The sequence below is a fragment of the Lithobates pipiens genome, unplaced genomic scaffold, assembly GCF_037356315.1.
Source record: "Lithobates pipiens isolate NorthernLeopardFrog02 unplaced genomic scaffold, aLitPip1_a1.2 Scaffold_8, whole genome shotgun sequence".
NCBI lineage: Eukaryota > Metazoa > Chordata > Amphibia > Anura > Ranidae > Lithobates > Lithobates pipiens.
The window spans coordinates 206,510,516-206,523,861 of NW_027507903.1; positions in this window are offsets into that span (position 1 = coordinate 206,510,516).

The following is a 13,346-nucleotide window of genomic DNA, read 5'->3' on the forward strand; positions in this document are numbered from 1 at the left end:
AGTTTATACTAGCTGACTCCAAAGTCAGATCAAAGTAGTGCAGGAACATTTTCTGAAGTTGCAACGACTTCAGTAGTGTCAATTGGAACAGCTCTCATAGAGATGCATGGCATTTCACATGTCCTGCAACTTTGGGTCTCAAAGTCGGATCCTAAGTCGCAGGAGTGTAAACCGAGCCTTAAGGCCTGCTTTAAACCTGTGGCTGCTATCCAAGAGCTATAAGTGAACTCTAAAAAAAAGGATTCAAGCAGAAAGAGGGGAAGCACCAACAATTTTTATTCAGCTCAAAAATTGTCAACTCGCATGTTAAAAACAGCAACTCGCTAATCAAAAATAGGTAAACACCATTGTCGTTCTAGTCCCAGGTTCCCACTGTGTACCAGGCAGCCACCGCTGTGTCTGTGTAGATATTGTAGCAGCCAGAGCCGACAAACCAGAGCCAGGAAGTGGAAGAGTAATGCAATGCAGCTTGGAGCGCACCACCATTGCAGGGGCAAAAGTGATGTCAGTCCTGCGCACAGAGTGGTGTATGAGCATGGCTACACGTTACAGAGCATGTGCTCCTTCCTCAGACCATTGGCATAGACACACTCATGCACCACTCTGTGCCCCAGGATTGACATTCCTGCATTGGCAGTGTGCTCCAAGCTGGATTGAATTACTCTTCTGCCTCCTGGTTCTGGTTGCTACAGTATCCACACAGACAACGGTGGCTGCCTGGTACACAATGGGAACCTGGGACTGGGACGACAGCAGTGTTTACCTGTTTTTGATGAGCAAGTTGACATTTTTAGCATGTGAGTTGCCAATTTATGAGCATATTAAAAAAATGTTGGTCTGCTACACTTAAATGGCGCTTCCCTCTTTCTGCTTGCATCTGATGGTGATGTCGCTGCGGAAGTTCCAATGATGAAACTGACAGATGAAGCACGGCAATCACCACAGGCCTCTTACTCTGCAGCTTTTCCATTCATCCATTCCATTCTTGGAAGACTTTCCTCCCAAATGCTTGATCTTGATCACCTAGAACGTCCAATCGATAGTGTCGAATGAACGTAGACATGCTTGACCACATGGCGGCCTTACATATCTGCTCTGGGGTAGCACTGTCTCTTTCTGCCCATGACGTGGCTAATGCCCTTGTGGAGATTGCATTCAAGTCTTGTGGAGGGTCAAAGTGTAAAGTTTTGTACCCTTCTGAAATGGCCATCTTTATCCACCTAGCTATTGTCCCTTTAGAAGCTGATTTACCTTTCTGATTTCCTGAGAAGAGGATAAACAAGGTCTCTGATGTTCTAAAGCTTTTGGTGGCTTCCAAATAGCCTATGAGACATCTGACATACAACCAATATAGTTGCTCTTCTTTGCTATTCAATAGTTTACTACAGAAGGAGGTTAACATTATATCCTGACTTCTGTGAAAGGTAGAAGCAACCTTGGGGATAAATACTTGGTCAGTCCCGAGAATGACCCTATCCTCCAATATCTGCATAAAGGGCTCTCTAACTGACAGAGCCTGTAGTTTGCTGACCCTAGCGATAAGAAAAATGTTTTACGGGTAATCGGTCTTAAAGATGTCTGTTCTGTCCAGAATTTGGCGAGGACTCTTGGGATCAGATGCATTCTGGAGGACGTCGACTGCCAATGGCTGATCTCTTGGGTTCAGCGAGGGAAAAAAAATTGTATTTTGGGGTTTGCTTTTTTTGCAAATAAGTCGATCTCTGGGAGGCCCCACTTGGAAACTATTTCCACAACCACTGTTGGATCTAGTGACCATTCTTCTTGTGAGATTAACTGTCTTCTCAAAAGGCCGGCTAGGTTGTTCTGCACTCCTTTTGAGATGGATTGCTGAAAGAGATTCTAGATTTTCGTCTGCCCAGGAGAATATTTCCTGTGCTATATTCATCAAGATGGGACTCCTGGTCCCTCCTTGTTTGTTTAGGTACGCTACAGAGGTTGTATTGTCCGATCTGACCTGTATATGTTGGCCTCTGAGCTGACTTTGAAATGCTGAGATTCCTCTGGCTACATCTTTGAGTTCCTTGTAGTTGAATGAGTGTTGTTTCCCTAGTTGAGTCCAGGTACCCTGCGCCCATTGTCCCTCTAAATGGGCCCCCCACCCCTGACTGCTGGCACCTGTAGTCAATCTGCATGAAATCAGGAAGCTACACAGTAGTCCCTCTTGTAGATTTGTTTGGTTTCTCCACCACCAAAGGGTTTGCCTTTTTTTTTTTTTCTGGGAGATACACCTTGTCCTCTTAAGTCTTTTCCCCACAAATTTTGAAGGAGGAAGGACTCTGGTAAAACCTGGCCCATTTGACTGCCGGGATGGAGGGCATCATAAGTCCTAAAACTTATTGTAACTGGGAGATTTGTCTGTATTTGTGATATCCGTTGTCCCATGCGATCGACCTTTTCTTGTGAGAGTACTATTGTTTGTTCCTTTGAATGGATAGTGTAACCTAGAAACAAGATTTCTTGAGAGAGATTCGAGTTCTCCATGTTGATGATCCATCCTAGCTGAGATAATCACTGTTGTGCCACTATTAGGTCTCTTAGTAGTTTCTCTTTTGTTGGTGCTATGAACAGCAAGTCGTCTAACTATGGAATAGTTGTTATGGCTTGCAGTCTTAGTGGTGCCAGGTATTTTGCCAGGATCTTGGTAAAGATTCTCGGGGACAAGGAGAGACCAAAGGATAAGGCTCGGGTTTGAAAGTGATAGATCCTTTCCCCTATCCATATTGCTATGCGGGAAAAAAAATTGAGCTTTCCCTGATGGGGATATGCAGATAGGCGTCATTTAGGTCTATTTTTGCCATGAAACAATCTTTTTGGAGCAGATTCCTGACAGAGTACATTGACGCCATTCAAATTTTTTTGTACTGTATGACTGTGTTCAATGGCTTTAGGTTGAAGCTCAGGTGGTATTTACCTGAAGGTTTCTGCACCAAAAAACATGTGCGAGTAAAAACCCTTTCCTTCTTCCTGTTTGGGGATTGGTATTAGGACTTTTTGGTCTACTAATTTCCCTATGAGTTGTAATGCCTGAGCTTTTGCTGGGTCTCTGAATATTTGAGTAATCAATACTCTTGCAGGAGGTCTTTGGTTGAACTCTAAGGCCGCGTACACACGCGCGGACTGTTCGCCCAACTTTGTCCGCTGAACAGTGTTTCAGCGGACAGTCCGCTCGTGTGTGGGCTTCAGCGGACAGTTTCAGCGGACAGTCTGACGAACAAAGTTTTTCGGAATTCCCGTTAGACAGTCCGCTGAAACTTGGTTTGAGCGGACAGTCCGCTCGTGTGTAGGCTTGTTCGTCAAACTAAGTTCCGCGCATACTCAGAAAGGATTTACACGCCGAAGGTTGCATTGCAGTGTATAGGACGTCGTTTTCTAGTCCCGTCGTACGTGCCGTTCACGTCATCGCGCACGGTTTCAGCGGACTGTTCGTTCATCGTGTGTGGTCAAGTCCGTTCATGCTAATTTTGAGCGGACTGTTTGTCAAACTGTTTGACGAACAAGGTTGGGCGAACAGTCCGCGCGTGTGTACGCGGCCTAAGGCATATCCTTTCTCGATCACTCCCCTGACAAACTGTTGGAGGTTAGTTTTTTTCCACTGTGGAAGGAAATCCTCCAATCTTCCTCCCACTTGGCAGCTGGCATAACTGTGGTTTGGGATTTTTGTCAGGAGGGTTAAAAAGCATGATTGTCTTTTGCCTCCCTTTCTGGGCATACTAGTTATTTTTTGGCTTTCTTTTATTCTATTATTCTATATTCTTTATAGGGATGACATTTTTTTCTGGGAAATTATTTTTTCTTAACAGGAAAGGTCTTTTTCCTATCGGCTCTATGCTCCAAGGCTTCATCTACAGTGGTGTGAAAAAGTGTTTGCCCCCTTCCTCATTTCCTGTTCCTTTGCATGTTTGTCACACTTAAGTGTTTCGGAACATCAAACCAATTTAAACAATAGTCAAGGACAACACAAGTAAACACAAAATGCAATTTGTAAATGAAGGTGTTTATTATTAAAGGTGAAAAAAAATCCAAACCATCATGGCCCTGTGTGAAAAAGTGATTGCCCCCTAAACCTAATAACTGGTTGGGCCACCCTTAGCAGCAACAACTGCAACCAAGCGTTTGCGATAACGTGCAATGAGGCTTTTACAGCGTCCTGGCGGAATTTTGGCCCACTCATCTTTGCAGAATTGTCCTAATTCAGTTACATAAGAGGGTTTTCGAGCATGAACGGCCTTTTTAAGGTCATACCACAACATCTCAATAGGATTCAGGTCAGGACTTTGGCTAGGCCACTCCAAAGTCTTTATTTTGTTTTTCTTCAGCCATTCGGTGGTGGACTTGCTGGGGTGTTTAGGATCATTGTCCTGCTGCAGAACCCAAGTTCGTTTCAGCTTGAGTACACAAACAGATGGTCGGACATTCTCCTTCAGGATCTCTTGGTAGACAGCAGAATTCATAGTTCCTTTTATCACGGCAAGTCTTCCAGGTCCTGAAGCAGCAAAACAGCCCCAGACCATCACACTACCACCACCATATTTTACTGTTGGTATAATGTTCTTTTTATGAAATGCAGTGTTCCTTCTACGCCAGATATACTTGGACACACACCTTCCAAAGAGTTCCACTTTTGTCTCATTGGTCCACAGAATGTTGTCCCAAAAGTCTTGGGGATCATCAAGATGTGTTGTGGAGAAATTGAGACGAGCTTTGATGTTCTTTTTGCTCAGCAGTGGTTTTCTCCTTGGAACTCTGCCATGCAGGCCATTTTTGCCCAGTCTTTTCCTGATGGTGGAGGCATGAACGCTGACCTTAACTGAGGCAAGTGAGGCCTGCAGTTCCTTGGACGTTGTTGTGGGGTCTTTTGTGACCTCTTGGATGAGTCGTCGCTGCGCTCTTGGGGTAATTTTGGGCGGCCGGCCACTCCTGGGAAGGTTCACCACTGTTCCATGTCTTCGCCATTTGTGGATAATGGCTCTCACTGTGGTTCACTGGATTCCCAAAGCTTTGGAAATGGCTTTATATCCCTTTTCAGACTGATAGATCTCAATTACTTTCTTTCTCAATTGTTCCTGAATTTCTTTGGGTCTCGGCATGATGTGTAGCTTTTAAGGATCTTCTGGTGGACCTTACTGTGTCAAGCAGCTCCTATTTAAGTGATGCCTTGATTGTGAACAGGTGTTGCAATAATCAGGCCTGGGTGTGGCTAGAGAAATTGAACTCAGGTGTGGACAACCACAGTTATAGTATGTTTTAACAAAGGGGGCAATCACTTTTTCACACAGGGCCATGATGGTTTGGATTTTTTTTCACCTTTAATAATAAACACCTTCATTTACAAATTGCATTTTGTGTTTACTTGTGTTGTCCTTGACTATTGTTTAAATTGGTTTGATGTTCTGAAACACTTAAGTGTGACAAACATGCAAAGGAACAGGAAATGAGGAAGGGGGCAAACACTTTTTCACACCACTGTAGGTGAGTGGCAAAAAAAAACTTGCCTGAAAAAGAAACACTACATAAGCGTAACTTGGGGGTTGTGTCCCCCGGCCAGGTTTTGAGCCAAAGGGTTCATCTGGCTGCTACAGATAATGAGGTTGCTCTGGCTGAGAGTTTTACAGACTCTGCAGAGGCTTCCGCAATGAAGCCTACTGCTTTAAAGAGCATGGGGAAAGATTTTACTTTCAATATTTTTATTGTTTTGCAAGTATAATACAGTAACAAGTTTTCTATAGAAGGTTCAACAAAATAAGTTGACAACAGCGGACAACAGAATACAGGCTGAGCGTATATATGGGAGAGAGATTGGGAGAGTGGGAAGGGAGTCAAGCTGAGCAGGTAGGGAGGGTTATTAGCCTAGAAACAAAGTTATGCCTTACTATAGGAGGAATAAAGATATATTTTAGGACTTGCATTTAGAATTTTTCCCCCGAAAATCAATGATCAATCACCTGAACCTTAGTGTCCCTGTGAAGATCACTAGAGAGGACTCTGGAGTGTAGGCTTTCCAGGCCCTCCGCGCTGAGCTCCCAAGATGTAATCCCAGTAGAGGGTGGTTTGGGCAGCTTGCCACAACATACAACCTCCCACTCCTAGGTATGCAAACATACATATAATGCTCGCCAACATAACCTGTAGGAACTTGAGAATATTTAAACATCAAGAAAAGCTGTGTTGTCGACCACACTATGGCATGAAACAGGACAAAGGAACCAATTAAGGGCTATCAAAAGGGGAAGAGAGGAAAGCACAAGAGGCAAGGAGAGTATAGGAAAGAGAAGAAGACAGAGGTCAGCATAGACAACGAGGGCGAGGAAGAGGCCTCTATTTAACCACCACTGGAATGCTCTGATGTCCAAACCTGGTGGGAAGTGAGGATTATTAAAGAGGTGTCTTAAAGGGCAGAGTTCAGAGGTTACATAGTAAGGTTGAATAAAGACACCAGTTAAACCTGAGTGTCTACAATTGTCCCTATCCCTGTACATTGCACACTCACATTGGTCCCTACCCTCAGGGAGCCCACAATCCAAGGTCCTCATTCATATACTAGGGCCAATTTTGGACAGAAGCCAATTACCCTACCTGCATGTCTTTGGAGTGCGTGCTGGGTTGGCTAGGAGTGTATGACACAGGGTCATAGAATGGAAAAGGGTGTGTGCTAAGATCGGAGGTCTACTTTTCCTGAGGCCACCAAATAAGGTAATCTATGGTGTATTTGGGAATGGATTGGCACTCCAAATATACCAAATCCGGTTTAATCCCTCTCGTGTAGATTATGGAGAACTGTGCCAGTTGAGCTGCCTGATAATATTTCCACAGGGCTGGAAGACCCAGGCCCCCTTGAGTTTGTAGTCTAAAGAGAACACTCCTAGGGCATCGATAGCCTTTGAAGCCCCAAATAAATTTGATAACTTTGGATTGAAATTTATTAAATTGAGATTTTTGGATTGGGATAGGGAGGGATCTAAATGGGTACAATAAGCACGGGAGAAGGGTCATTTTGACCGAAGCCACTCTGCCCAGCCAGGATAGATCACATTTTGCCCACGTGTCCAGATCGGTGCTCAGTTTTCTATATATTGCAGGGAAGTTATAATTATCCCACGTTAGCTGTCAGGTTGACCCCCAAATACGGAAGGGAGGAGGAGCTCCAGTTAAAAGGAAATATACTTAAGTCTCTCAGTAAGAGACGTTGGAACTGTGATGTTAAGTGCTGTAGATTTTTAGAGGTTAATATGTAAACCTGTCTTAAAAACATTTAAAAAAACCACCGCCCAGTTCTCTTTATAAACACAAGCGCTCACACACAAAAAAGTGTGCATACACTGGGGTCTGTGTAATTTCAGCACAATCTCAATCTATTCCAGCAGCCGCTTTAAATCTATTCAAGCATGAATAAAAAAACAATTATCATCCAAAAGGATCTATAAAACAAATAGTTGTATACAGATCTAGCAGCACTGATCAATTAAAATAAACTCCAATGTTTGTTGTATATAATAATTTTCATATCAAATGTGTATAAAAATTGACAGTTTAAAAAGTCCACATGAAATCAATGTAAATATTTGTCCATCAATTATATACTGAACAACGAGTCTTTTCGTGTTACAAGATGTGTTGCGCCACAGCCCATTAATCCGATTCACCTCCACACGTGCAGAAAAAACACACACAAGGGGAGAAAAAACATGTAAACCTGATACCTTCTCAAAGTTGTGTAAAAGAGCTAGGACATTTGGTGTAGAAGTTAAGGGTGATGTGATAAAAAGTAGTAAGTTATCCCTGAATAAAGTGCACTTGTGAGTCTCTGGGCTGCACTGAACCCCTCGAATGTCTGGGTGATTCCTGATGCCTATTGACAATGTCTCGATAGCTATTGCAAATATCAAAGGCGACAGGGGGCATCCTTGTCTAGTGCCCTTTGATAAAGGAAACCACTCCGAGTACTGGCCCTGAAGTCTCACACTTGCATTGGGATTTGAGTATAGGGCCTTGAGGATCTCCAGAAAATGGGGGCCAAATCGCCACCTGGCTAATACCTTGAATAGGAATGGCCTCTATTGTATGAAATGTCTTCTGCAGGTCGATCGACAAGAGATATCCCTCCTGAGGGGGGCCCTCATCCCACCCTGAGTGTAGTAGAGAGATAATGTCAATGGCTCTCCGTATTTGATCAGGTCCTTGTCTCCCCCCCGAATAAAACCCACTTGATCTTTGCGTACATATCATTCTATAAATGCGGACAGTCTATTTGCTAAGATTTTTGTTAGAATTTTAAGATCATTATTGATCAGCGAAATTGGTCTGTAATTGTTAACTTCAGAGGTGTCCTTGCCCAGTTTCAGGATGACCGATATGTATGCAGAATTAGCATCACCATTAATATGGGCGCCCTTCTGGAGAGCGTTGAAAAGTCTCGCTAGATACGGAGAGAGTGTTGGAGCAAAAGTCATATAACAGCAGACGGAGAACCCGTCAGGTCCCGGGACAGAGATTTTTAATTACTTCCAACTCTTTGATAGATTCCTCAAGGTCAGAGAGGTAAGCCGAAACCAGTTTGGGAAGGGGGATCCCATCAAGAAAGTTCTTCAACTCTCTGGAGGGGGTAAGAGCGTCAGCCTGATATAACTGAATAGAATTTATGGAATGTGGCCATTGTCTGGGTTTTGGGGGAATGAAAAGGATTGTGTTTAAGGAGTCAGTCTGTTCATGGGGAAAGATTGTAACAGCTTTACCCTAGGAGTACCCACCGTTAGATGCCCTTGCAGCTGTTTTAACCAAAATTCTAAATTTCGGGCTGCGCAAATTGTTGACAGTGCTGGTCTGAGTTTTGCCATTGTGGTATCCCATGATATTTTTAGGTTCACATTGCCTCTTTTGTCTATGGGGTGCCCCATGTCCTCAAAGACCAGATCCGAGTTTTTTGACACTTTTGCTAGGGGGCATGTATATTAGGGGATTGATTCCAGACTGGGTTTGAGTCCTCATCAAAGGGAAATCTTCTTTCCAGGCTACTTGAAAATTAGGGCCTTTTGACTGGTTCCGCCAACTCCCTAAGCACTAAATCTGACATGATGTGCACTGAGAATACCTTGGGTTTCTTTTTATTCAACCCTTGGTATATTTTGTCATGCTTTGAGAGTGAGGTTTTTTTCCTTCTTCATCTCTAAGGTCTCATAGCTTGCCCCCACTAGTTCATCCACTTCCTCCTGGGAAAGTTTGAACCTTGTGGGTACTTCTTAATCCTCCTGTCCTGAATCTGATTGGGAGGAATCCAGGACAGTGTTTTTAAGGGAATTCTCCCTACTTTCGAAATGCTCTCCTGAACCTGAAGCTACCGAAGTAGGGGAAGTGGGCACCTGATCAGGCTGGCTAACGGTCATGCCTGGTACTTGTGTATGAGATAAATTTTCTGAATGACTGAAAAGTAGATTGCATTTCATCCTTGAAGGAGCAGAGGAGTTTTAAAAAAGTAGAATCCTCATCGCTCTTTAACATGGCTGTGATGCAAGTGGGACACAAGGTTTTCGTGTAGCTAGATGTGAGCCTTGAACTACAAGGACATTTCTTCTTGTCTGTCTTGGTAGTGGCTTTCTCTGATCTGGATGATTCTGAGAGGGGACAAGAAGGAGAGAGTGGGGTTGTTTAACAAAAGAAACACATCCAGTCCTGGCCTCCTGCCAGTGTGCCAAGGTGCTCAACAGAGCTATAAGGTAGTTCCCCAGAGGGTCTTCTAGCGCCATTTGTAATGAGTGATACACAGGAAAAAATGCTCTGGCCAGGCCAGCCTACCTGTGATGAGCCAGCGTGGGATGCCTCCATGGTGCTCCATTGCTGTTGGCATCTAAAGCCCATGCTGTTGCGCCTTTTATATACGCCGACTCAGCCTTCCTCTTTGCTCTGTGCCCCGGAGGCCAGAACCACAACCTCTGGCACACAGTGATGACATCATATCTGCTGGAAGTGAAGCCCAGCGTTTTCCGGGTCAAGGCGTCCTACAGCGTGGAGAGTGAGCTCTCTCACTGCCAATGCTCTGTCATCACTGCCCACTCCCTCACCGGCACTGGAGAGAGGGGGGACAGGGAACTCCATACCAATGCAGAGGGAACCCATGGCCTGCGGAGAAGAAAGGTGAGGGGTATATTCGGCTGGTTTGGACAGCCGAATTTGGATGGATGCTCTCCAACTCCATCTCCCCATTGAATGATGGTTCCTCCAGGCAACATGACTCCTCCGACTGATCGAACATAAAAAAACTGTCCGCGTGCCCTCAACATGGGGGGTGCCTTGGGGAAGGGGGGCCGCGCGCCCCCCCCCCCACCCCAAAGCACCTTGTCCCCATGTTGATGAGGGGAAGGGCCTCTTCCCGCCAACCCTGGCCGTTGGTTGTTCGGTCTGCGGGCGGGGAGCTTATCGGAATCCGTGAGCCCCCTTAATAAGGGGGCCCCCGGATCCCGGCCCCCCACCCTATGTGAATGAGTATGGGGTACAATGTACCCCATACCCATTCATCTGTGTAAAAAAACACAACACACAAGGGTTAAAATAGTTTATTGCACAGCTCCGGGGGTCTTCTCACCGGACTCCTCCGCTATCTTCTGCTAGCTCTTTTACTAGCGGAGGAGCCCGGCTTTCTTCTTCGCCGCCGCCCTCTTCTTCTGACTTTGGGGGTCTTGTCCCCCTCTTTGGTTCTTCTTGCTGGGCCACCGCGCCTTCTTCTAGCTCTTTTACAAGCGGAGGCCCGGTCTTCTGTATCAAATCATGCAGTATGTGAATCCACACTGTGCCATGAAGTAAACTAACTCCGTGAGCAAAAAGAATAATTCCACCGGTGATCTTGTGAATCCTCAGAATCAGGTGTTCACACACTGAGTGCAATGGCTACCTTACCTCACTGCTGTAAGGTAAACCGCAATTAATTCTCAATTCCAGCAGTTACAATGTTATCGGCTGGTATAGGCACTACAGGCAGTCCCCTCTAGGTTCTAGATGGGAATTCCCTGATGAAGTCACATGATCAGTGACGATACGCGTAGGATTAGATTAGGAGGATACCGAAAGTGACGTCCAGGGTACGAACGTGGAGCCCGTTCGTTTTATGCTGTAACTTTGCTGATGAATATGTGATTAAATGTGAGTACCCAGGACTATGTCCTTTTTATAATAAAGTATATTTGGCAGTACATACTTCACTATTGGAGCTCCTTTTTTCTTTTATGGATATGATCCATGGTTTATGGCTGAGAACCTAGAGGGGGCTGCCTGTAGTGCCTATACCAGCTGATAACAACATTGTAACTGCTGGAATTAAGAATTAATTGCTGTTTACCTTACAGCAGTGAGGTAAGGTAGTCATTGCACTCAGTGTGTGAAAACCTGATTCTGAGGATTCACAAGATCACTGGTGCAATTATTCTTTTTGCTCATGGAGTTAGTTTACTTTATGGCACAGTGTGGATTCACATACTGCATGATTTGATACGGATTGCTTTGATGTTATAGATAAGAGACACTTTAATTTTTATTGGACTTTTTTTACCAACATTTTGTTCACTGTATGCACTTTGTGGATTGAGACACAATTTTGAATTTTATTGCAATTTTAGTATTAATTTATTTTTTCACTGTATGCACTTTATGGATTGAGACACAATATTGAACTCTATTGTATTTTCAGTAATTATTTATTTTCACTGCATGCACTTTTATTCACATTGCATTGGATTGAACATTGCTTGGTTGGCACCAATGCACTCTAGAAGGTGCACATTTAAAGTAATTGACTTTGAATAGTCATGTGTAATGTAAGGCTTACATCGGCATCAGGAAGGGTATTTACACAAACTCCCAGCTTCTGCAGCAGCCAAGACGGTGTGTACATTTGTAAATCCCACTCTGTTTTCTGATATTTTTTTTGTTTATATAATAAAAAGAACAACAAAATGAAAAAAATATACCATATTTATCAGCATATAACATGCACCCCAAGTTTAGGAGGGAATTTTAAGGAAAAAAACTTTTAGGAGGGAATTTTAAGGAAAACAAACTTATATTTAAATGCCCATCAATGCAGCCTTATCAGTGTCCATCATTACAGCCTTCCAGTTTAACCAGTTGCCGACCAGCGCACGCCGATGTACGTCGGCAGAATGGCACGGGCAGGCAAATGGGCGTACCTGTACGTCCCTTTAAATTTGCCGCCCTGCCATCGCGCTGGCCGGGACCCCCGTGAGTCCGGTCGCGGGACCCGCGGACTCGATCGCCGGAGGCATACCCGCGATCGTCTCATGGAGCGGCCGAATGAAGAAATGCCTTTGTAAACAGCATTTCTCCATTCTGCCTAGCAACTAGTGACGCTGATCTCTGCTCTATGTGATTGGAGCAGAGATCAGTGTTCACTAAATTAAAGCCCAGCCCCCAACAGTTAATAACACACCCCTAGGAACACTTAACCCCTACACTGCCACCCACTGGTTAACCCCTTCACTGCCATTTACACAGGAATCACTGCATTTATATAGCAGTGATTGCGGTATAAATGACAATGGTCCCACAAATGTGTCAAAAATGTCCACCATAATGTCGCAGTCACAATAAAAATCTCTGATCGCCGCCATTACTAGTAAAAAAAAATATATATTAATAAAAATGCCATAAAACTATCCCCTAAACGCTATAACTTTTGCGCAAACCAATCAATAATCGCTTATTGCGATTTTTTTTTACCAAAAATATGTAGAAGAATACATATCGGCCTAAACTGAGGGGAAAAAAAGTTTTTTTTATATATTTTTGGAGGGATATTTATTATAACAAAGTAAAAAATAATGCGTTTTTTTCAAAATTTTCGCTCTATTTTTGTTTATAGCGCAAAAAATAAAAAAATAATTTGAGGTGATCAAATACCACCAAAAGAAAGCTCTATTTGTGGGAAAAAAAGGACGTCCATTTGGTTTGGGAGCCACGTTGCACGACCGCGCAATTGTCAGTTAAAGCGACGCAGTGCCAAATCTCAAAAAGTGGTCTGGTCTTTGACCAGCAAAATGGTCCGGTCTGTAAGTGGTTAAATATGGCGTCGCCAAGATACAGAGCCGGATGTCCTGTGTATCTCGGCGGCGCAAGGCTCCTCTCGCAGTCCCACCCCATGATGGGCATAACACAGGTCAACTGGTGGGACTGCAACCGTGACTGAGCAGAGCCCCGCCGATATACACATAGCCGAGTGTACTCGGCAAGGCTCTACTCCTCTCGTAGTCACGCCCAGTCCCTGTGTTATGTCCATCATAGGGCGGGCTGGGCTTGACTGTGAGTGGAGCCGAGCACACTCAGCT